General features: G+C 41.2%; 1 protein-coding gene across 1 annotated transcript in view; it reads left to right on the forward strand.

The window, feature by feature from the left end:
* Nucleotides 1-25,872, forward strand: part of ARHGAP8 (Rho GTPase activating protein 8) — a 349,789-nt gene that overhangs the window by 237,121 nt on the left and 86,796 nt on the right. The gene's annotated exons all lie outside the window — the stretch shown is intronic.

The following is a 25,872-nucleotide window of genomic DNA, read 5'->3' on the forward strand; positions in this document are numbered from 1 at the left end:
ATCAAAGCGATTGCCTGCTGACCACTAACAATCCAGGGTTGCAAGTGTCCACTGGGTGATTGCCCCCATCTCTCTACTGCCAAGCAGCCTGGGGTGAGCTCACCACACAACCGCAGCAACATGGCCTTCCGCATCTGAAAGTTCTGTGCAGCCACGACTGGCCATGCCAGGTTTGCATCATACTCTGACCCCACCACTCAATACTTGTTTCACGAGCCCAGAACCACCTCTCCACTATGTGGAGCTGATCACTATATGCCTGCAGCAGCTGGCGACTTTCAGTCAGTGTCCGTATCATCCACTCTCCTCAGTACTCTTTTTCATTCTTGCATGGCCAGCTGCTGTGGTGATAGGTGTGGCTCCACAAATACAAAAGAACCTGTCTCTAAACAGACATGGTAGCTGCCCCCAGATGTGTTTAGCATCCATGCTTCTGACTGCAAGATGGCAGATATTGAAAACTGGCACAAAAAAGGGCAAATTATGGGATGGAACAGAGAAAACTCAGAATTTTAGAAAATGGCCAAAACAATAATAGAGAGACGATTATGGATGGAGGTGGAGCAGAGGGACTTCTGGGACCTTCACTCCAAACTCCAGGATTCCCTGAGAGGACCACTGATTTCCCACAATGCATCACCCCCTCAGGAGCGGCGCCAGGGTTTTTGCCGCCCTAGGCGGCAGCGCTCCTCCTCAGAGCATTCAGCGGCAGGGGTCCTTCCGCTCCGCGTCTTCGGGGCGCTTTGGCGGCGGGTCCCGGAGCGAGTGAAGGACCCGCCGCCGAAGCGCCCCGAAGACGCGGAGCGGAAGGACCCCCGCCTCCGAATTGCCGCCGAGGAAGGCAAAATGCCACCCCCCAAATCCGGTCGCCTAGTGGAAGCGCCGGCCCTGCACCCCCTAATTTCCCACAAGGCACTGCACCAGGTGGTGGTGCCAGGGACACTGGGAAGCCAATACAATGTGGTGCTGTGAGGATCTGCTGCAGTAGCCAAGGCAGCCATATGTAAAAGCACCTTAGCGAAATAGCAATGTCTGCAGCTGAATGCTGGGGGAACTGCTACTGATAAAACTTTCTGGGGTTGACATAACCTCAGGCTGAACAGCCTTTTCCTCCTGAAGCAGCCCCTCCCTGGAGGCCATCAGTATTTAATCCCAAAGTCATGGAGGTGCTTGGCTCTCATCTACAATACTTTTACCTGTATAACACCCAAGGATAACAGTGTTATAACTGGGTGCTCTTGGGTCCATTATCATAGAGGAGATAGGAGTTTTAGTAAGAAAATTTCAGCTCCTTCCACATAGGAAATAAAAACGAGTCGGTGGATCCATGGCTACGTTGTACAAATCTGGGGCCATCACATGGGAAATTATAATAATACCTAGTCTTTCCATAGCTCTTTCCATCAGTAGATCTCAAAGCACTTACAGAGAGCCACATGGTTCTTATTTTACAGATGGAGAAACTGAGGCACACAGAGGAGGCGTGACTTCCTCAAGGCCACCCAGCAGAGCAGGCCAATGGCAGGGCCAGGAAAACAACCCAATTTTCCTGATTCCCAGTCCAGTGCTCTGCCCACTTGACCACACTGCCTCCCCTCCTAAATTGGTCTCTGGCGCTGCCTCAGACAGGCTGTGGGCCCTGAATGAAGTGAGCCCAGCCCGCACTCCTCATTAAAAGCACAGCGATTATCACAAGCGGGTGGGGACCTTACTTGTCCCCAAAACAAGGGAAGCCGCTGCGCTCACTCAGGTCCGGGGGGGGGGCGCTCAATGGCCCCCCGCCAGCCGCTCCCCCAAGCAGAGCACAGGACAGAGCCATGGGAGGGAGAAGGGGCCTGGGCCGGGCTCCCCGTCTTTGCCTCTAGCTCTCCCTGGGCTGCGCTGGCCGCGGGAAGGCAGCTCCGGGGCAGACGGGCGGGGTGTGCACGCAGCACTGCGCGCTGCCAGCCGCCTTCCACCCCCACCTGCCCCTCCTCCGCCGCAGGTAGGCACCGCTCCCCCGGGAGCCGCCTGCGGAGCCCACCTTGCTGGTCCCTGGCTGCGCGGGAGCCGCGGCCGCCCGAGGTGAGTTCAGGGGGAGCTCCGGCCGGGGCTCGGGGGGGGCAGCCGGGCTGCGCGGCGCGAGGAAGGACCCGGCTGGTTGGAATTTCCTCGCAGGGCGCGAGCGCGCAACAGGCTGCGCTGCCCAGCGCTCGTCCCTGCGGCCCGCCCAGAGGGACAAGCAGCCTGGGACTGCCCTGTGTACACTGCGCGGGTTTGCGCCCCCCAACCCGCCCCCAGTGAGTTTCCCTCCCCCAGCCCCAAACGGCCCGATCGCCCCGCGCTCCCGCGGGATTTGTTTCCTGCTGGCTTCCCATGCTAAGGTAAGGGCACAGCTCCCCCCACCTCCCTGCTGCTTGCAGCGTACCAGGAGCGCGTGCGTCGCACAGACTTGTCCCTGGGAGTTGCTCCTGCTGGGACTGGTTTGTGGCAGGGCGAAGGAGCTGTTGTTCTAGGCTGCAGGGGTCTTGTACTTTCTGGGATGGTGGAAGAAGAAAAAAACCCCTCTCCGCCTTGGCGGAAATTTTTAGAGACGGCCCTGTTTTTTAGATTAAACGCCAAATTCCTGTGGCTGGTGTTTTAGTTAGACCGTAGAACAGAGTTACCAATATCTTGGGAATGGAAGTTGTTCCTAACTCTGAACATGTTTGTTACGCTGAACAAAAAGTTGGGGTTGTTCTTTCAAAAGTTTACAACTGAGCACTGACTTAATACAGCTTTGAAACGTTACTATGCAGAAGAAAAATGCTGCTTTCCCTTTATTTTTTAGTAGTTTACATTTAACACAGTACTATACTGAACTTGCCTTTTTTTCTTTTTTCTTTTTTGTCTGACTGCTGCTGCCTGATTGCCTGCTTCCAGTTCCAGTATGGTTGACTGGTCACTTTTTGTAACTCTGGTGTTCGTAACTCTGAGATTCTGCTGTAGGTCAAAACTCTTCCCAGCCAAACAAACAAATAGTTCCCAACAGGTGTGCTTGTTATCAGGCAATATAACAAACACACATCCCTTGGAAGACAGGAAGCAAAGAGTACGATACTTCATTTTAAAAACACTTTTTATTAATATATATTTTAAGCCAAGCACAGTTTAATAATTTCTTACAGCAAATACTTGTTTTAATACTGCCTGTTGAATCCCAGGCACTCCTGTATAAATACAAAGCAGTATATATTTTTAATAATAGCTACTGCTAGGTTTTTAATTATTTTCTCTGATGAGTAGTTAATGTACAGAAATCATAACGTTTAGCTATTATTAAAGCCCTTTTTCTGCAATTGATACTATGTGGGTAGGCAGCCATGTTACACAGGTTCAGCAGTCTGCCAGGGAACTAATTACAATTACAGGTTCAATGCCTTAGATTTCTTTAACAAAGAAACGTAAGTGGGTAGAGAATCAGAATGTCTTAGCAGAAGTGGAATGGGGGAAATAGTTCTGCATTTATTGTAAAACATTTAACCTTCACTGGGGGACATTTGACTTTGAGTTTCATTATAGCAGAGCTCAAAGGCCACCCCATTGCTTTATAAAACTTTACTCCATTTTAAATATATTTTATTCAGTTTTCAGAGTTTTTAATTTTTTCATCTATTTTTCTTTCTATATTATGTGACACTGCACATAAAAATATGCTCAAATTTTGTAAAAGATTTAATAGCTTGCTAAAATCTTTCCCCCCAGGATCCCTGCTTAATTCAGAGCACAGTATATCATCATGTAAACAAAGAATGTATCATAATGTATGTGACCAATGCATATATACGAGTTGCAAATTAAGGTTGCAAAGGCAAATCTAATTCTAGCACATCCTAATTTTTGAGTGCTTGACTTTGCAACCATAATATTACTTTAATGTAGTTTCTTGTGTGTGGTAATGTATATAACTTACAAATTTAGTGTTGTTCAAAAGTGCTTCGCTGGCAAACATGAAGACTAAAGTCTTTTTAGCCAGAGACAGGAACAGGCTTCTCTCCATCTGGACATCCCACCTCAAGAATAAGTGGACACTGCAGTTCAGTATCTATCGATTAGGCATTTTGGAATATATGTTCAGTTTCGCTGACTTGCTGTGTGACCTAGGGCAAGTTGCTTAAAGGAATGCATGGTTTTGGCCCCAAAGTTAGATTTCATAAGAGTGGGTCTTTAGTAAACTTAAGAACGGAATGTTTCCAGAACTTTTAAACATTCCAATAGAAAGTTGTCTTTTAAAATAAATAAATAAATATATTGAGTGATTTCAAACAAAATGTTGTAACACTGAGACACCTGGAAGTGAAACTGACTTTAATGAATTAAAAACAAAGCCGACTTCGTTGATTCCCCTACTCCCTGCCCCATTATTTGATGAGGAATACAAAATTGAGAGGTAAAATGGATTTTTTAAAGTTTTTTCAGTTTTAATAATAGAAATGCTTTAATAGAGGTAAAGAAACGTACTTGTTCACAATGACACTGATCTTGCAAACACTTAAGCATATGTTTAATTTTAAGCATGTGAGTAGACTCCTTGAAATTAATGGAATGCCTCAAATTCTTAAAGCTATCCATGTTCTTAAAGTGTTTGCAGGATTGATGCTAATATGATTAATTAGTGCCTTTTGCTCTCAATTTTAGAGAATGGTGCAGAGTCAATTCCACCATTGGTGTAAGCAGTTATTTTCAGTCCAGTTGTACCCATTTACCCCATGGCTGATAGAATTGGTCAAAAACCATTGAAATTCTGATTGGGGATTCGGAGCGGGGAAGTCATGAAAATTTCAGAACCTTTTTTCCTTGTTTTTTGACCAGCTATATGGTCGGCTGATATTTTAAATTTGTATGAAATTTTTCAACAATTTTGATTTTTGTTATAAAAGGCAAACATTTTTCACAAATTTTTGTCTCCATTTTTTTAACCTCCTGAATTGGTTCATGTCTACATGTTCTCCATGGAAAGTGACCCTATAAGAAAGAAAACAGAGGCTGGGGACTGAGACTGAAGAGTAACATATGAAAACCCTGACCCAAGCAACCTGAACAGCATTACTTGATTCTGTGGTATAACGTAATAAAAAAGACTTTATATTTATAATACAGTTTTTCAGTTGAGTCACATTTATAGGATCGCAAATAAGTTAGTCAGTACTAAAATGACTTATTTCCTTTTCCTCCCCCCGCTGCTTTTACCCTGCCAGGATGCCTGCCTACTTGCCTAGAAGCTCCGTTTACACTATGACTTTCAAGTGTGTTTGTAACCAGTTACTGACATGGTTGGCTTAAACATGGTTTGCATCCATATGCAAAAAGGTTAATCCACAGTTTGTAACTGCAGCAGCTGATCACATGGGCCTAGGTTGCCATATTTCATAACACTGTTATTTTGCGCTGTAGAGAACTGGCACGGGTCTGCTATCTTACATGGCACTTATACATTTGGCAGCACTACCATGCATCCCTGAATCTCAGCGGGATTCTCTCACCTCCAGCTGAGCTGCAGGAATTTTCAGTAAATATTCGTGGTTTTCATTACATGAAAAATCCTGATAACTCTTTTGTCAATTTAAAGAATGTTTTCTGAAAAAAGGCACCATTTTTTTTGTGAAAAATGTTGACAATCTAGACAAGCTTTCATTAAAAAAAAATTTGCATTTGAAAACAGCAAAACGTTTGTTTGGTTTTTTTGTTTAAAAATTTCTACCTGCTCTAAAAAAAAAAAATAATAATCCTGGGCCAAAGAACTCGTATGAGAAATTACTGACTAAAGCAAAATTAAAATGACTGATTTATAAACCTCTCTGGACTGGAGAGCGAGGAGTGGTTGTAAAGGAATTACCGACAAACCCTTAATTTTAGCAGTGCTGCTGGGCATGCCGTGAAGACACAAACGGTATTGTATAAATTCCCTAATCAAGCCTGCCAACTTCAAAACCAATAGCTCAATTGGTACCTTTTTACAAAAACAATCCGCAAAAAAGCTTTCAATTCATTTTTTATCAACTGTAGTCTGTTTGCTTCAAATAAGAGACCGGCAGTTAGTATTATTGTTAATGCTAAATAACAGCTTCTTTGTACTATTGAATTCTCTTTGACCCAGGCAAAAATAAACTGTTTTAAAATAAAATGTAACATGTTTTTGAAGACAAATGTAAATATAATCGCTGGCTTATAACTAGGGCCCTACCAAATTCACAGTCCATTTTGGTCAATTTCACGGTCATAGGATTTTAAAAATAGTAAATTTCATTATTTCAGATATTTAAATCTGAAATTTCACTGTGTTGTAACTGTAGGGGCCATGACCCAAAAGGTGGATGTGGGGGGGTTGCAAGGTTATTGTAGTGGGGTTGTGATATTGCCACCCTTATTCCTGTGCTGCCAGCACAGAAGTAAGGAATGCATGGTATGGTATTGCCACCCTTCTGCACCGCTGCTGGTGGGGCGCTGCCTTCAGAGCTGGGCACTTGGGCAGCAGCCGCCGCTCTCCGGCCACCCAACTCTAAAGACAGCACAGAAGTAAGAGTGGCAATACTGAAACCCCCTACAATAGCCTTGCGGATTCCCCCCACCCCCGGCCCTCTTTTGGGTCAGAACCCCCAGTTTGAGAAACACTGGTCTCCCCGGTGAAATCTGTATAGTATAGGGTAAAAGTACACACAAGACCAGATTTCACGGGGAGATCAGATTTCACGGTCCGTGACGTGCTTTTCATGGCCGTGAATTTGGTAGGCCCTACTTATAACCCTGCCAAATTAAAATTCCCTGCTCCAAAGCATGGGGCACTAGAGCTTTTCAAATTCAAGGTCTGCAGAATTTTTGAACATGGGAAAAACACATGTTTCCCTAGACTTGTTCTCAGAAATAGCCAAACTGTTTTGGCTGAAATTTTCCAAAATAATTCAGCCTGAGGCAGACACCCAACATGGAAAATTTCAGCTCAAACCTTTCAAGTTTGGCAAAGTGAAAACAGAATTATGGGAAGTGTCAAGGGAATCATAATAATAGATGGTGCTGCCAGCACGGACTATAATAAGGTAAATCCACAACACAGTATACCTTTGTTGTCTTTCAGAGATGCCTGCCTTATGGGCTGTTTCTCAGATTTATTCGTCCTCATGTTAACTTTTAAACTGATTTTTTAAATGTTCTTATATTCGGGCGATACTTCTTTTTTTACTGTGTGTTCTTATCAAGGACTGCAGCTAACACTTTTTGTGTATGCTAATGAATTTCAAACTTGAGATAGAGTTCACTAGAGACTTTGGGCTTGCTCTTCTGTGGAACGCCCGTTGAAATCAGGAAATATTCTGTGTGTGGAGAGTTTGCAGGATCTGGCCCATAATCCAACCAGTTGAATTTCATATAGATGATTAATTTAGATTTTCTGAGAAAAAAACCAATCATCTGGGACAAATGTCTTAGAGAAATATGAGAGAGAATTTCTGTATTTAGGGGCATGGCTAGAATCTCTGATGTTTTGCAGGTCACTTCTAAATGAATGCTTGAGAATAAAGAAAACCTCTTCCATCTTCTTAAAATCTTCTGAATAGGAGGTCTCTAAATGTCAGATAACATGCGTATTGGGAAACGTTTGGTTTCCATTGTGTTTTGAAACATGCCTTGGAATACTGAATGGTAGCTTTTATTCCAGAGGGGAGAGAAGCTTCAGAGAAGATTCTTGGAACGAGAAAGCTGATGGCATGTTTTTGTTTTGTTTTTTCCATTTGTAAAGAGCCACTGACTTCTTTGGGAAGGGTACAGACCTGCTTACAGTTCTCCACAGGCCTTTTCCCCTCCCCGTCCCTTTCCTTTACCACCTGGGCTTTTCTCTGCTATTTGAAACAAACCTGAAAGTTTTCTAAAGAGAAAAATAATGTATCCTATTTTAAATGGACAGAGACAATGAGACAAGTGAATCTCGTGAACTATCTTCTTTGTGGTTTGTCTGAACTCTGTTCCCCCTCTATTCTGTTAAATGTCAGTCAAAGTTGCAAATGCCTGTGCACAATCAAAATTTTCTGATTGTTGAAGCAGTTCTTAGGGTATGAAAAACCTCTTAAAAGTCTGAGGCTCAGGCTAAAACTCTAAGGTTTGGCACACTACGCAGGAAATTGGCTTTCAGCAAAGCCTTCAGAACAAAATTTTAACTCCATAACATCAAAGAATTTCTCAAACTCTCAGCAGCTCCTGCTTATTTACACTGAACTTCAGTACGTTTGTAACCCAGTCACCTTAGCAGTTTTAACGCTGCAAAAGTTCACAATGCACTTGCTTGTGTGTATGTACCCCACTGCCATCTGCTGGGTGGAACATATCTAAAAGTTGACTTCGTTGTGAAAAATATTCCATTAGTGCACTGGATTTGCACCCTACATTTTAGGAGCTGAAAAGTGACAGGTCCATTCCACATGTTGCATGTACATTATAGATGTCAGTCGATGACTGAGATGTATATTTGCCACAGAATAGTACCAGGGCTGCTAAAACTGAATTCATTTAAAAATGTGACTTTGCATTCATGATGAGTGCAGATGACTGATTTTTTGAGTTCATTAGAAGAGATTGGTACAACAAGCTATTGCAGGCTGAAAAAAGTAGAAGGAGTAGGCAGAGGGTAGAATTCTGGCTCCAGTGAAGTTAATGGCGAAACTTGTGATGACTTCAGTGGAGTCAGGATTTCAGCCAGGATATACAAGAGTGTCTTCAACTAGGAAGACAATGTTCCTTACATTAAACCTTGAATAAATTACCCGTGCATCGTCCATGCCTGTTCTTCCACTTTTATTGATAGGAGATAAATGAGTCAGGAGGAAAGTGGGATAGACCATTTATGAAAAGCTACTTGTCAAGGTCTTGTCCCAACCCTTTTTAAATGTACCAAGTGATTGAAAAATTCTTTGGAGACTAAAGCTAGCATGGATAGTTGCTGTATGTTTACAGCTTTGCTTTTCTCAATAGCTGAGTGTAGTATACATGTTGCCTTAATTGATAGAAAGATTAAATAGGCTTGACAGACTCATAATTGTAGGCTTAACTTTGCAGTCAGGATCCTGCGAGTCAGAATCAAAAGCTAAATTATCTAATCCTGAGAAGGAAAAAAAAAAAAGAAGAAAAAAATGCAACAAAAATTGAAGGTTCCCTTTCATATTCAATGGTCATCACTGCAGACAGAAATAAGATTTAGTCCATTATTTCCACACATATAAGTTGAAATGTATAGGTTAATTTTTATATTGTTACCTTAATCTATGGTCCTTGTTCTACCAGTTGTGACCTCATTGATTATGGTGACTGGTATCAGGTGACATCCCATTTGTAAACACTTAATAATCTGCTGCAGGAAGCTTAAATGGACACCATGAATTTGAAAGCTAATCAGTTTCAAACAAATGAATCATAAGTACTTTCTACATATTGCATCTGTCCTGGGTCCCTCTTACAACTTTGATTTTTTTTCAACCACGTTTTCCTATTTTTAAAAAATGATTTTCTCGTCTGTGTGAAAGATCCACAAAAGGAAAACCACCTGATTGCAAAAAAGACAGTGAAACTGACTATACACAAAATGCCATCAGACGCATAAAATAAGCAAACTGTAAAATAGAGGGAAAACCTTTCTCTAATCTCTGTCAGCTATCCCAATCTTTGGTGTTAGTTGTAGTAATAGTAGGTAAAGCAGTTTTTGACAGAAATGTAATTTTTAAATTGAAAGTGTCCCTTGTAAAGTTACAATAACGTCTTGCTCCAGCCTCAAAAGTAGTAGGTATTAAATTGTAAATGACTCTTTTAAGAGGAAATAATTTTCAATGCCTAAAACATTCTAAATAGTCGCCTACAGTTTCATTTTTTTTTTTATCAACGTGCAGGAAATGTGAATGAGTTGACTCTAGAACCTTATGATCTTTATCTGCCATTGGGATAAGTTACTTAAAACAGTTTTCTTCTGATGATTTTAAAACCAAATGAAGAGAAAAGTCTACAATAATGTTTAAAAAAATGAGCATCTACAGAAGCTGGATTAAATTTCTTTTTTTTTTTTTTTTTAAACCAAACAAAAAAATTAGAATTCACAGATCAAAGAAGAGGTAGAAAAGCAATAATACGTGCCTCATGCATTCTACTTTTCAAATGAGGCTCACCAAGAACTAGATTGGATACCATTATTGGCACTGAATTGTTGGCTCACTCTTTGAGGAGTCCTATTAATTTGAATAGGACTACTCAAGAAGTAAGACTCTGACTTACTGTGTACATCACAGTCTGGCCCAAAATGCTTTACAAGCAGTAAGGGCCTGGTTCTTCTAGCCTTATTCTCACTGGGCTAGATTCTACCACCCTTACTCATATTGAATAATACCTAACTCCACAGTAGTCCCATTGAAATCAATAGCAGCACTTATGAAGTAAGATACTACTCAGCATGAGTTTGAGTGACAGAATCTGATTCACTGGGATTACTTGTAAAGCGGCAGAACTGGCCCCTCGTTAATCAAGCTAAATAACACTTCGTTGAGTCCCTGATCCAGGAAAACAATTAGGCACTTGCTTAACTTTAATCTGACTTCAGTGGAATTTAAGCATGTGCTTCAAATTAAGCACTCGCTGTCCTGAATAAGAATGCCTAGCTCTTATATAAGCAGGTTTATCAGTAGATCTCAAAATGCTTTACAAATAGGGATGCTTTTTTTAATCTGGGCTTCATGTAGTAGTATACCCATTTTACAGATGAGGCACAGAAAAGTGGATGATTTATAGACGTTTTACTGGTATTAGCATGGGGACCTGAAGTGAAGAGAAAACATAAATATCAAGGCCCAAACAGGAGACCTGGACAGCATGACTCCACAGGCCCTTTTGTGTTTACTGGTGCTCAGAATGTTCTATTAGCATTTCTGTCTATTTTATTTAAAAGTTAACTGCTAAGCAAATATTAAGTTAAGCAGCATGACTTTCTGTGCCGAATAGCCCAACTGATCGAGCTAAGGGAGCTTTTCAGCATCAAAATGCCTATCTGCTTCTTTAGGAACCTAAATACCTTTAAAATGTGCCCCTCAAATCTTCCTAAGGACTAGTGAGGCTATTTTTGAAAAATAAAATTGGTCTAAAAATAGTTATTTCAGCTCTTAATGGGAGCAAACTGGTTATGGGCCAAAGGCTAAGGTGACAAACTGAATATGTATTGAACACTCGGTGAATAAATGGTGGTGAAGTAAATATGAAAGATTGTGCCTCTGGAGGTCTAGTAATATGCCAGCATCTGCTGAATATGCAGAAAATGCCTCTAAAACAAAAGATGTAAGTTTGAAGTTGCTTCAACCCCTAAACAACTTTACTTGCAGAGTCAGTGAATATACTGTACTTTAAAAGGACCCAAATGTAGGAAAGATTAGAAAGACTAATAAAAGACGCTGACCCTCAGCGGGCATAAATAGTCATGGCTCCACTGAAGTCTATGGAACTATGAGAAATTACACCAGCTAAGGAACAGCTCCAAAGGTTCTAGCCTGTTCCCTGCTGCTGTGTGATCATTTATCACTATTGTCTCCATCCATCCCAACATTTACTTCCCCCCCTTGTTTTCTTCTATAATGAAAGTATATCCTTGGATGTGCATTGTTGCTTTTACATACTGTTTATTAAATACCTTGTACAATATCAGAAGGAATATAATTATAGAAGGCATTAAGTTCTATGTTTTCTCATTTTGTGTCATGCTGATAGAGGAGAAGGGGCTAAACAATGTGATGTTATTAAATGGGTTGATTATATGATGCTGTAGGTTTATGTAAGTCTGTGTAGAGCTTGCAAGTTTGTATCTTTATCCGTAGTGCGTGTTGCAACTAGGGTTGCCACTTGCCAGGTGTCCAGTTTTTGACCGGGTTAGGGTTAGGGTTAGGGCACCGCTGACTGGGCCATTAAATGTCCGTTTGGCACTGGGCTGGCAGGCTCCCTACCTGGCTCCACGTGGCTCCCCGGAAGTAGTGACGTGTCCCTTGGCTCCTAGGTGCAGGGGTGGCCAGGAGGCCCCACGTGCTGCTCCCACTCCAAGTGCCGGCTCCGCAGCTCCCATTGGCCGGGAACCATGGCCAATAAGAGCTGCGGGGATGGCACCTGCGGGCGAAGGTAGCACACAGAGCCACCTGGCCACGCCTCCGCCTAGGAGCCGAGGGACATGTTGCTTGTCCGGGGAACCGTCCAAGGTGAGCACCGCCCGAAGCCCGCACCCCAAACCCCTGCCCCAGCCCTGAGCCCCCTCCCACACCCAAACTCCCTCCTGGAGCCCATGCCCCTACCCCAGCTCAGAACACCCTCCGGCACTCGGAACCCCTCGGCCCCAGCCTGGAGCTCCCTCCTGTACCCCAAATCCCTCATCCCCCCCCCCAGTCAGAGCCCTCACCCCCCGCACCCCAAACCCCTGCCCCAGCCTGGATCCCCCTCCTGCACCCTGCAGTCTGCAGGAGATATGTATACACGTGGAGATGGGAAAGTTATACCCTGGTGGGATATGTGGAGTAATGGATAGCATAGGGTAATGCAAGGGGTGGACAGGAAGCTTTTTTTTGTCCACATGGAAAACTATTAAACACTAGTTTTATATCTAAAAATGTTAAGCATTTGAAGTTTAACGTAGCTAAAAGTCTGGCCTTTTCTATTGTTCTCCCATGATCCCCAGCTCCAGAAACCTCTCCAAAATATCTGTATTATGTTATTCTGTAATTTCTCCACTGCTTTTCCCTGTGTTCCCCCTCTTCCAAAAAATCCTAACCACAAACAAATAATTAAAAGCCATCTCTCTTCGTAAAACAAACTTGGAATTTCTGGCCAAGCAATTTTGGAGATAATCTAAGCTAAAGAATATTAGGATAATTTTCAAAATGTCAATAACAGGAAGAAATTTCACACACAATAACTTTAAAACAACACTGGGGCTTAGCTTCTGTGCAGAGGGCTGCACAAGACAAAATTACATCTTTAGTACTGAGTTAGGAGAGCTAGAGGAACTTATGAGGCCCCCAGGCTGTATTTTGGCCACCTTGCATTTAGCTGTAGTGGTAAAATTCAAGGGTGCCTTATAGTATAAATTCTCCCATCTTTAATAATAAATTATGATAGTTTTGGAAATTTCTTGGCAGGAAAAAGTTCAGTTTTGATATTTTTGCTTTAAATAGGGAAATCAAAGTATTTCAGACCAAAAAAAAGGACTGTAGTTTTAGTGAATTTATCATAAGAATAGACAAATGGAAATAGGGGAACTGTGGTGCAGTGGATAATGCAGTAAGCTGTAGTATGGCTTGGTGTTGAACACTGATTGATAACCAAACCGTGGGCTATGTGATCATTGTATGTAGAATGCATTTGGGAACTGTGCTCCTTTGCTTGAAATTGCAGTTTCAGTTTGGTTTAGCTGGGGGGGCTTATGACATGCTGGCTGAACTGTAACCATGTGTTGATGATAAATTGAAATGCAGGGCTATGTTACATATATATTCAGTTATTAAATAAAGCCATAATTTAATCTAGCCAGAGAAATCCCCGCTGAATAATTCTGCAATTTAAAAAACTGTGGTCGTGATGTACCCACTCTTTATCCAGTAGCTTGTCAGGTTAATTTAATTAAAGTCCTGTCTTTAAAAATATACTTAAGTCAAAGATCCAAAGCGTTTAATCCCTCGAGACAGAAGCTCTGGTTAAGCATGAATTCAGCCCAAAATAATTCTTCCTCATTATTGCCTGTTACAGTTTATTAATTTAATAGAAAGCAGATTCCTTATGATTGATCATTAATGTTTATTATGATTATAACATCTTTAGTCAATAAATATCTACACTGGTTCAGAAAGTGGTTTTGCAGTGGTTGGTATTGCAGCCACTTTTTCTGTTTTGATTTTCTCCTAACAATATAGCAAGATTGCACAGTTTTCTAACTGGTTACATATTAGGCAAATTTATTCATGTAGTTTTGCTGTGCCAGGTGAGTGAATGCATATGATCAGAAAATAGCTGTACTGTTTCAGACAACAAAAGAGCATTTCTAAAACTCCCTGCTTTAGTAATGGGTAGAAATAATCCTTTTGCTTCAATACTTACAGAACTAGGAATAGCTGATACATGGAGATATTTACAATAGGGAAACCATTTTCATTCACTCGGGCTTACTTAATATCTTCTCTCAGATAGTCTTGTTGCTTCTTACCACTGAAAAAATAAAATAAAAAAAATACACATGTATATCACTGGCCCTTTGCATTCAACTGTGTGTGGAGGAGAAGTCAGTAATGTGGTGTCTGGGTATATTCTATTGGTGACTTATTTTCTTCACACTCATTCACCCGTCTGGGAACAGAGGTGGTTACTAGCAGCAGTCAGGCTTTTCTTTAAGGAATCTCAGCAGGCAATATTCCCAGAGAGCAACCCTGCCTCAAGATTTGACTCTAATCAGATACCAAGGCAGAGAGCAAACTCTCCTGCTGCTAGCATAGCTCTTTACAGAGCCTTGAATAAATATCGAAGCAACACAGCATGTCTTCCCTAAACATAACATTTACTAAGCAAAAGATATGGGAAGACTATATATAACAGCCCCCTCTCTTCCCCTGGCTCCCCCCACACAGTTGAATTTGGACCCAAAAGTTGCTTGGATCACCTTCCCTCCCTCCCACCCATTGTTCTAAAACTCACCCTAAATTTGCCCATTTCCTGTGTCTTTCATGACTCTGCAATTTTACCCTATTTAGAACATAACTGTTTTCTAAATACTTAGAAACTAAGACGCAGAAGCCCGGTTCTCCTATCACACGATCTGAGTAACACTCCCATGTGGGGGGAGTAATAGGCCCCAGAACACCCTCTTTTAAAAAAATAAATAAAAAATTGCCAGGTTTTAGTAGATAAACCTCAAGACAGCCTTCAGCAGCAAATTAATCTCTCATACCTACCATGAAACATACTCTATACCAGAGGTGGGCAAACTACGGCCCATGGGCCACATCCGGCCTGCGGGACCATCCTGCCCGGCCCTGGAGCTCCCGTACGGGGAGGCTGTCCCCGGCCCCTTCCCTGCTGTCCCCCTTCCCCTGCAGCCTCAGCTCGCCGTGCCGCCAGCACTCTGGGAAGCAGGGCTGCGAGTTCCTGCCGGGCAGCACGGCGTCGTGGCTGGCTCCGGCTGGGCGGCACGGCTGCCAGTCCTGCTGCTCTGAGCGGCATGGTAAAGGGGTGAGGAATGGGGGGGGGGGGTTGGATAAGGGGTGGGAGGTCCTGGGGGGCAGTCAGGGGACAGGGAGCATGGGGCGGTTGGATGGGGCAGAGGTTCGGGGAGGGGGGCGGCCGGGGGAAGGGAAGGGTTGGATAGTCGTGGGAGTGCCAGGGGGCCTGTTAGGGGGTGGGGGGTGTGGACAGGGGTGGGGTAGTCGGGACAGGGAGCAGGGGGGTGCATGGAGTGGGGGTCCAAGATGGTGGTTAGGGGTGGGGGGTCCTGGGAGGGGGCGTCAGGGGACAAGGAGCAGGGGGGATTGGATGGGCGGAGGGTTCTGGGGGGAGTCAGGGGGCAGGAAGTGGGAGGGGGGAGTCAGGGGACAGGAAGTGGGAGGGGGTGGATAGGGGGCAGGGGCCAGGCTGTTTGGGGAGGCACAGCCTTCCCTACCTGGCCCTCCATAGTTTTGGAACCCCAATGTGGCCCTCAGGCCAAAAAGTTTGCCCACCCCTGCTCTATACCCATATCAACAATATTAATCACCTAGAACAGCTGTAAGTACATAGCTCAAGACAACTAAATTTGAACTCTTGTTACTTGAAGGGAAAATAGCCATTGAGAAGGATTTATTTTGGGCTAATGCTGTGGACAAAAATCTGGCTCAAATCAATATTACTCTTTACATGCACAGTGTCCCAACAGGAATTCTGTAAAAAGTTTTATTAATGAAACAATGTGATAAACCTAGAATGCAAAAAGAAAGGGATACCTTTTATTCCCGATGCTCTGTGTAATTGTAATTGATATATCATCCTTCCCAGTATAGTGGACTTCAGAACGAGTTCTGTTACTATCAAGTTCTCCTTATGTAAGAATAACTATTTAATATATTATCATATTACTCCAAATCTGGGAAAATTCTGTTTTGAAATACTGTACACTTTACCTTCAGGAAACATTCAGCCTTTAAAGTAAGTTAATACAGATGTTAGACATTAGACAATGACACTTCTACCTTCCAACCTCCAACCCAAAGCAGCAATACTTACCTCAAGTGAGTGTGTTGAATGACTCTAAAAAGTAACCAGACAAAATTTTGTTGTCTGTTCTCCCATAAGTTCTTTTTGAGATGAGAAAAGTAATCATGATTTTTCACACAACCTTCCTAAGCTTTTTGATTTGTGTGTGTGTTGCAGATAGTTGACCCTTCAGTCCATTAGCCAAAACCACCAAGACCTTGAACAGACAGGTCAAGTTCAGAAATTTCAGGGGGAGTTAATGTATATAAAGTGGATCTGCATTCCAAATAACTGCGCGTGACTTTGTTGATACTGTTTGCTGCTGAGAACTGGGACTCAAATAATAATATACGGAGATGTCTTTTTTTGTTTAATTTCTAAAATTCAGAATTATAGCTAAAACAGAATGATCATGTTTGACTTTTTTTAAAATAAAATGCTTAATGCAGTACCTATATACTTTTTTAAAAAATGAAGTGCTGATAAAAGTTATCTAATTGATAGCATCGGAAACTGAAATCCTTTATTTATCCGCTGCACGAACAGTAGTAATATAAGATTACCAGTGCTTGATTTGTGCCAGGATGAACCCTCTGACCTCTTGGCTTGGAAGTTCAGAATCCCCGCACCTCTAAGCTTGCTACATCAGTTATGAATGCAAAAAAATTACTTGAGACCCGGCACCCCTTTCATTACAAATTAAGCACTGAAGCTTACCCATACCACCACACAAATATGTTTCAATTGTAGATGGGTTGGTATAAAGGTTGGCAATTTCCCCAGGAAAAACTGGTTTAGGATAGGGTGCCAGTAAATACCAGTTTAAACCAGAAATGGGGGTGGGGTGGGGAGTGGAATTATTATAAGAATAATTCTATGAAAATTACTGAAATATATATATATAGCAATTTGATAATAGTTTTGCAGTAATATGATCTGTTTAATTTTAATTAAAGGAAATAAACTAAATAAAAAAGAGTCTCAGCCAAGGCAGTAACATACAGCTTTAGGTTATCTCAGAGACTGAAATGACTGTATTTAGGAATTCCCCTTCCTTGTTTAGCAATGAAAATTACCTATTTGTTTAGCAAACAAAGAAGGGGAATTCCCAGATTCAGAAGTTTCAATTTCTGTTTGAAGTAAATTGCCAAATTAACTGTCCAGTCCAGTACTCTGTCTCTTGATCTGGGTGGCTGGAGTGCAACTTACTCAGTGAGTACAGTGACTCAAGTCAAATATTCCAACCAGGGCCGGCTCCAGGCACCAGCCTGGCAAGCAGGTGCTTGGGGCGGCCACTCCGGAGGGGGGTGGCACGTCCAGCTATTTGGCGGCAATTCGGCGGACGGTCCCTCACTCCCGCTCGGAGCGAAGGACCTCCCGCCGAATTGCCGCCGCAGATCACGATCGCGGCTTTTTTTTTTTTTTTTTGGCTGCTTGGGGCGGCCAAAACCCTGGAGCCGGCCCTGATTCCAACATGAGCAAAGATGGAAGACCACTTTGCTCAATTCATGAATTTGTCTCAAAATAGCCATGAAGATGGCAGAGTCTTTGAAGAAAAAGTGAGTGGGAAGGAAGACCATATGAGGAAACCAGTGGAAAGAACAAAGAGACACCAGAACCACTGACTTTGGCTAAACCTATTTGCATTGTATTAGAATCAGACTCTGAGGCTGAAGATATTGATAACACTGCAATGCCATTGCCAAGTACATCAAAATAGCCAGATCCAAGCTGTCCAAAGACAATGAGGAGGAAATATCATGATTTTTTCAAGCAAAAATGGATTTGTTTGTAACAAAAGCAACGCCAGAACTGAAACAAAAGATAGACTTGAAAATTGCGAATTTTTGTATGCCTGTAATATTCTGTAATTGAACATCCAACTTTTCAAGCAATGATCAGCAGCCTAAGGTCAGTCTACAAAGCAGGTAGCAGGTGAACTGTTAGTCACATTTACTGATTGCTTTAGTGTGGAAGCATGCAAAGCATTACATGGAAAAGCATCTTGTCAGCTGAACAAGAAGAAATTGCATGGCCATGGTCTCTCAGCAAAAATCCTGACTTTCTGCCATATGTACTTGCATTTAAAATAGAAGCAACTCAATATCCCTAATCAATGTTTTCAACAGCTATCAAGGAAAAAGCTTCACCTGTAACATGCTGGAAAAATCTGAAGAATGCAGATGTTCCATCTGACTTCACGGAACTGGTGGTGCAATTGCACAGTTTCCAAGCATAGAACAAATAAGTTCATCAAGCATAGAACAAATCTTTCAAACTTTGGAAACATCCATTCAAAGCTGAGGAATCAGCTTGGTCTGTCCATTACATCAAAGTTGTTCTGCTGCCGAATCCTGTGTGGCCAAATGGACCCAGACTGGTAGTCTACAACTCGGCATGCTTCTGATTGCTTAATGTTTCAAGCCTATCATTCTGCATTATTGTTGTTTTCATGTAATTGAATGTTTTTGACTTTTGTTTATATGATATTGAAAATGGAAATATGAGTTATAACATGTATAACTTCCTTGAGAAAATACTGAATTAAAATGTATACAGACATTCTGATGTTCAGTATTATGGTTACATTCATTAGTATTATGCCCACTGTAGTTTTACTTTTTATTTGTACAACCCTAAATTAACATAAGGCAGTAGATTCATAGGTTACCACAATTTGAATATGTAACTAAAGCTAAATGTAATGTGGTTTGTGGTGCGCATTAATGAAACAGTTTTAAAATACATTAGAACGCCGTTTGATCTAAGCCTCCATTATCCAGCTCTCTATATTAACTGAATGGGGCAGCGGGGCCGACAGGCGGAGCCCCGTTGCTTGGGGCTGACAGTCAAAGCCCCACCCACGCTCTTGATTATCCAACATTTTGATGATCTGAGCTGGCCCCAGTCCAAATTGGATCGGATCAACGGGGTTCCATTGTAGAAAATGCCTTAAACTGGTACTAACTACCGGTAGTTTTTTCCGTGGGTGGTTAAAAACATGGATTTTCCTGGTAAAAACCACCTTTGATAAATACCATACCAACATTAAGAAGATATTTAAACTTATATTTATCCTCTCATCTGAAATTATTTTTTCACATTTGTGATGGTGATTTGGTGATGCTGACTTCTTTCCACTAGGATCTTGGCTGAAGCTTCCAACCTATGTCACCTAGGCCACTAAAACAGCTGTCTGATAAACAGATTAGATTTCTGATCTCTGCTGTCTCAGGCTGGATTCTGAGCAGTAAACTAGAGTTGAAAGGTCTGGTGAGATATCCAGTTCCATCAAACACTACGTGGTTTGAAAAAACAAACAGGAAACAAAACAAAATCTGATTGATTAAGTAGAAAAGGTGAATATTATTTCTAGTGCATTTCAGGGGAGCTCTAATCTACTACTACTGACTATTGAGAGGACTTCACCCCTAATTGAAGGAGCCAAAAAGCCTATGGCATTGTACTAAGAAAAATTGCCGTGACCTGAGTGTAAAACCATTTTTGTATTAAAAGAATTGTGATCTCAGATAATCAGTTCATTTTGAAGCATAGCTGTTCTTTGTTCAGGAAGTGTTTCACTTTCTGTAGAAAGAAAACCAGTTTGTGAACTGAAAAGAGACATTTCAAGAGAGACTGTTTATCAGATAGCACATTTTCTTGCTGTCAAAGAGCTGTGGTTGAGTGTCTCTCTTCTCTCTTTTGTTTTGACCCCATATAACTCCAGATTTTTCTTTCAACGGATATGAAAGAAAGTGGTGCTCTCTGGTTATCCTGCTGAAATTAATTTTCCTAGATGCTGGTATGTTTCCAAGGAAACTGGCCAGTAACATGGTAGGGGTGAAGGGTGCAGGGCCTAGTTGTAATTAGAAGCTGGTGAAACATTTTTGGGTGACAGGCTATTTTTCAGTGGAAATTTTTTTTCTTCATAAGTGAAAATGTTAGTGAGAAACCATTTAGCTTTTGTTCAATATTTTTCATTTTTAAAGAATGCTAAGTGTGAATGTGCTCTTTCCCCAGTGGCTGGAGCCTCCATCTGGGGAATTTTCCGGCTAGTAAAAAATCATTTTGGTTTCTTTTTTTCTAAATTGTAATGCTGTTTTGCAAAATATCAAAGTTCTGTAGTTCTGTCCATTTTTTCAATTGTTGAAAAGTTTTGACCAGCACTACAGCTGGCCAAAACCCACATTTTTGATTATTTTTTGTTGAAAATTTTACATTCATTTTTTGTTCAAAAATTCATTTTTGATGAGAAATTCTGTCAAAAACTTGAAATTCAGGAAAATTTGACCAGCTCTGATCATTTTATTTGGCCTTTCCATTTAGGCCCTGATCTCATCGAGACCTATACACTTGTTTACCTTTGCTATTGTGAATTGTCTCATTGAAATCATAGAACTATTCACAGTAGTGAAGTTAAATGAGCCTTTGCAGGCTCACTAATGTCTTTGTTGGTCACTGCTGTGTCTGTTGGCAAATGTGTATGTGTATGGTGGCAAATAGCATGCTAAGATTAAAATATTTTCACATTTAGAATACAACCTTGCTGTGATCCTGAGAGATGACCTCAAGAGCTAAGTTGTACCAGTCCTGGTTCTGTGTCAGATATTCAAGAAACAGTCACTTTAAAAAACAAACACAGGCACACACAAAAAATCCAGAAAGAGAACTGAATTATATTTGTGCACATGCCACAAATACTAGTATCCTTCCAGTAAGGTGAGGGTGAATTTTTATGTCACTTGTAAAATAGACATATGTTTTATGTGCCACAGTAGAGACCTCATGCTAATCAGGTCCTTGATTTGCCACTCTCTCTGAGCTGTGCGGAGACTGGTGGGCACAAAGAGTGGCTTGCAGCTCACTGATTTTTGGTTGCCCAGCCCTGGAAGAACTTAGAGCCGTTTGAGCATTGGCCTGTTAAACCCAGGGTTGTGAGTTCAATCCTTGAGGGGGCCACTTAGGAATCTGGGGCAAAATCAGTACTTGGTCCTGCTAGTGAAGGCAGGGGGCTGGACTCGATGACCTTTCAAGGTCCCTTCCAGTTCTAGGAGATAGGATATCTCCATTAATTTATTTATAATGGGGCTACTTTAATTTCTGTCACTGGCATAGAACATTATACCTACTGGAGGAGGATCGGGCATGGTGGCACTCCATTCCACCAGGCATCAGCCCCACTATGCCCCTCACACGCTTCCTCTCGTAAACCCAGAGGTTGAGGATATGGCTGGAGCAGGAGGCACCAGAGCATCATCACCAACTTTCTATGGTAGGAGAGTTCCCCTATGCAAGGGAAATTCTCTATCACATATCTCTTGCCACAAAGTAGTTTTAGAGGACTGGAGAATCTGGTCCTATGTATTGCTGTTTGGTAGGTTACTTATGTGAATGCCCAAATGTTAAACAGCAGCCCAGCATAAAGAAAAAAGGGAGGATCAGGAGAAAAAATAGAAAGGGAGATGGAAAAAAAAGAAGAAAGTGGCTAGTGAAGGAGATACGGATGTCTGGGAAGAGAGATGATGTAAGCCAGTATTGGAGAATATGAAATGAACCAACGCAACTTGAATATTGACTATTAAATACTTTCAGCAAACTGCTCATGAGAAATCTTTGGGCTAAGTATTCTTAGTACATCCTAAATGGTAAATAAATTGAGAAAAACATAAGCTCCTTGAAGATAGTCCATGAAAAGGAAGAGAAGTTAAATTTGTTGTTAAATAAATTATTCACAACAGTTCATTCACTCAGTGAGTATGTGTATGTGAGAGAGAGAGAGAAATTTGTTTGGGATTCCTCAATATAAATGCAAAGTTGTTGTAATTTTTGATTACCAATAATAAAATAATCCTCGGAAACCTCTCTAGTTCACTTTTGCACCTTATGTCATATAAACAAATATTGAGCCTATATATTATTTCCATCTGAATTATCGGTAGAGGTCAGGAATGTTCGGGAAAAATTTGAGCAAAAGCATTCTATTTAAATTTGAAAAAGAAACATATCTGACAGCTGAAGGAACAAAAAGAGGAGGCATCAAAGAGGCATGTATATTGACAAACCTTGTGAGGGATCCTTTGCTTTTGTTTGAAATATCCCTGGATGCTAGTTCATTATCTGACTACTTACTGTATGTGCGGCGGCTTTCTTTTTTTTTTTATCAAGTAACAATCTTTTAGGGCTGTCAGTAAGTAATAAGATTGCATGTGAAGGGATACAGATTGTGGTATAGTGTAAAATGATTCCAAACTTCTATCATAACAAATTTGAGGTGGAGCGAGTCTGGCAGTTTATCAGAAATGGTGATATTTGGCATAGAATGCTATTAAGCAGATTGTTATCTCTTAGGAACTGAGAATGCTGCGGTCAAGAGGAAATCAATTTCCTAGGGTGCTACAATAAATTTGTCTTGTAACTAGAAACTTTCTAATTGCAGCCCCTGAGGGAACAATAAGCCCAAAACCAGGCAGATAGTTGCTTCCCCGTCCGCCTTTTTCTTCATCTAAATTGTTTTTGGCATCCTAATAACTTTGCACATTAAATGTGTGGAAAACACTGAATACTAGAGTTGTTGATATCACATGTACAGTAATGTTACTTGGTAAAAATCAGACCTTACTAAGCAGTTTTGTGGGGATGTTTAAATCTTTTTGCTCAGATTACTTTATTAAAACTGGGAGTGGCCCAATTAGTACTAAAGAGGAGGAGTTGTTTCCATCCTGCAGGGTCTGAAAGAAACTATATAAAAGAGAAGGTTTTTCCAACTTGAGTCTAAAGGAGGTAACTATAGTATGGAATATTAGTTTTCTTTCCTTCTATTCAGGTTTTCATTTCTCCCCCTAAGAATACTATAGCATGCACTGTAGCAGTGTTCAGAGACTCTGTAAGTAGATTGATCTTTAACCCTGTTGCTCATGAGTACTTTAGCTGGAGGGGAAAAAAATCCCCAGTTTGGAACTGGATTTTTGTTTGTTTGTTTTTAAGAGTATTATTATTTCTGGTTCTAGTAGTGGTGTTTAAAATTAAGAACAAAAGTTTAAAATACTCGTACATTCTTGTAACTTAAATTCTTTTTGGCCCTGATCCTGCAGCTTCTCTGCACTGGTAGTTCCCTGTATCCATGCAGAGAATTTCAAGATGAGGGCCTTAGTTTATTATGTTCTGTAATATGGACTTTGATTTTAAGGTTGAGTTGGGATGGAAGAGTCCAGGGGTATGCCTGGCAGTGAGATACTGCTTCCCCCTCTTCAGACCAGCTATCTGAGAGGGCGATTGGGCTGTGATTTGCAGAACTTGTTTTAGATGAGGGGACTCAGAAAATGAGCAGAGCTGCTAATGGCCACTCAGTTGCTTTACTTGTCCTTAAGATTAGCTGTTGAGTTGGACATTCTGACAGCTCAGAGCAGGGGTGGGTAAACTTTTGGGCCCGAAGGCCACATCTGGGTATAGAAATTGTATGGCGGGAGGGGGATCAGGACTGAGGCAGAGGGTTGGAGCATGGGGAGGTGAGGGCTCTGGGGTGGGGCTGGTGATGAGAGGTTTGGGGTACAGGAGGGTGATCCCGGCTGGGACCGAGGGGTTCGGAGGGTGGAAGGGGGATCAAGGCTGGAGCAGGGGTTTGGGGCGTGGCGGGGTGGCTCCAGGGGTTCAGGCGCCAGGTGGCGCTTACCTCAAGCAGCTCCCAGAAGCAGCAGCACGTCCTTTCTCCGGCTCCTACGCGGAGGGTCAGCCAGGCGGCTCTGCTGCGTGCTGCTCCGTCCGCAGGCGCCTCCCCTGCAGCTCCCATTGACCGTAGTTTGCCTGCTTCTGGCCCAGAGTATAAGTGATAGTGAAAGATAAATTGGTGGAATTTAACAAAATAATAATTGGCTGTATAGTTACAAACAGCTCAATATGATTAACATCCTGATTCAGCAAATCACTTAAATGCTTAAGTACTTGGCTGAATTTGGGCGTAACACACAGTTGTGTATCAGGCTATAAATAATGCATGTTTAATTTAGGGATGGTCAAAAAATGTATGATGGAACGTTTTTCTATTGTAAAAATTCTGTTTTATCAAAATTGACATGTTTTGAAAAGGTCAAAGCATTCAATTTTATTGGATTTTTATTTTAATTTTATTAATGATTTTTCATTTCATAATGACTTTTTGTTTTTAAATTTATATGTTTATATATTTTAATTTTTACTAAACCAATTACCAATTAGAATACCAATCATATAACACCAGCTGGAATACCAATTACCAATGAGCAAACTAAATACCAATTACCAAATCAATCAGAATACATGTTACCAAACCAAAAACCAATTACCAAGCCAATTACCATACTGAATTATCAATGTGAATGTCAATTACCAGTTTCCAGTTGCTGTTTAGAATACCAAACACAAATTATTTTAAATTATTTTATTTTATATTTTTTTAAAAAATATTAAACCCTAATTTAAAATAATGTAAAAATTAAATTAAAAAATAAGATATTTCAAAACTGAAACAAAATCTCTTAATTCACCCAAAATAATTAAAAAAAAATTAACAGAAAATCTCAAAATTTTGACATATTATGATTTAGAACATTTTTTTCCTCCGAAATGTCAGAATTTTTCATGGAATGGAAATTCAACATTTCAGCTGCCCTAGTTTAACCCTCTTTGGGAGCCTTTTTATAATCATCTGTGTTGGATATGCAGTGAATTTGTGTGTCCTGTTCTACCTTGCTCTTTAATGAACATAACTGAAGGGGTGGGCCCAGATTCAGCCCTGCTGTAAGCAGTACAACTTCATTAACTGCTGTGGGGTAACGCCATAGCTGACTTTGACCAGCAGTGGTTATGTTTTCATAAATATCAAATATATGTAACAAAATAGCTAAGGCATGCGAAGGAAGAAGGTGAGAGCTCTAACATTCAACACATCTGTCCAAAAACTAGTCATAAGAAGGGCTTTTGAATATGTAGTTCAAATGTACCATTAAAATTTTATGTATGACCATTCTAACGATGTGGGTCCCAGTTCAGCAAAGCATGTAAGTATGTGTTCAAAATAGGAATTACTTGTGCTTAAAGATGAGCACATGCTTAAGTGCTTTGCTGAAATGAGCATCTACTTCATTGGGAATACTAGTAATATCTCAGTTCTCTATGGATTTTTTAAAAACCTATTTCTAGTGTATTCTTAAAAAGGGAAGAAAAAAAATCCAGAACCTTTTTGGGCTGTGGGAGCTACATGATGTAGCAGTAAGGAGCATGGGAATTGACAAGGAAATCTAAACGGTTTGTGTGCTTGTTTGCACACCAGTGCTGAAGGTGATCTTCCATATTATAGCATTGCTGACGTTTAAGCTTGGGGGAAGGTTTGAGTGTACTCATGTGCACTTTTTCTTCAGCCCAGCTATAAATTTACCAGTGTTCTTTTTAATTCTATAAAGAAAACAACTACAGAATCATGATGCTATTTTTAAAAATGAAAACAAAGGAAGAGTTTGAAAAGCTTGATCTTTTTCTGGCCTCTCTGCCAATTTGAGTCCAGATTTTCAATTTAAGAGAGTATTGTAGTTAATGGAGAAGGAATTTGGGAGACAGGACTTCCAAATCCCATTCCCAATTCCTGACACAGAGTAGTTGTGTTGACCTTGGGTG

This window comes from Emys orbicularis, chromosome 1 (assembly GCF_028017835.1).
Source record: "Emys orbicularis isolate rEmyOrb1 chromosome 1, rEmyOrb1.hap1, whole genome shotgun sequence".
Classification (NCBI taxonomy): Eukaryota; Metazoa; Chordata; order Testudines; family Emydidae; genus Emys; species Emys orbicularis.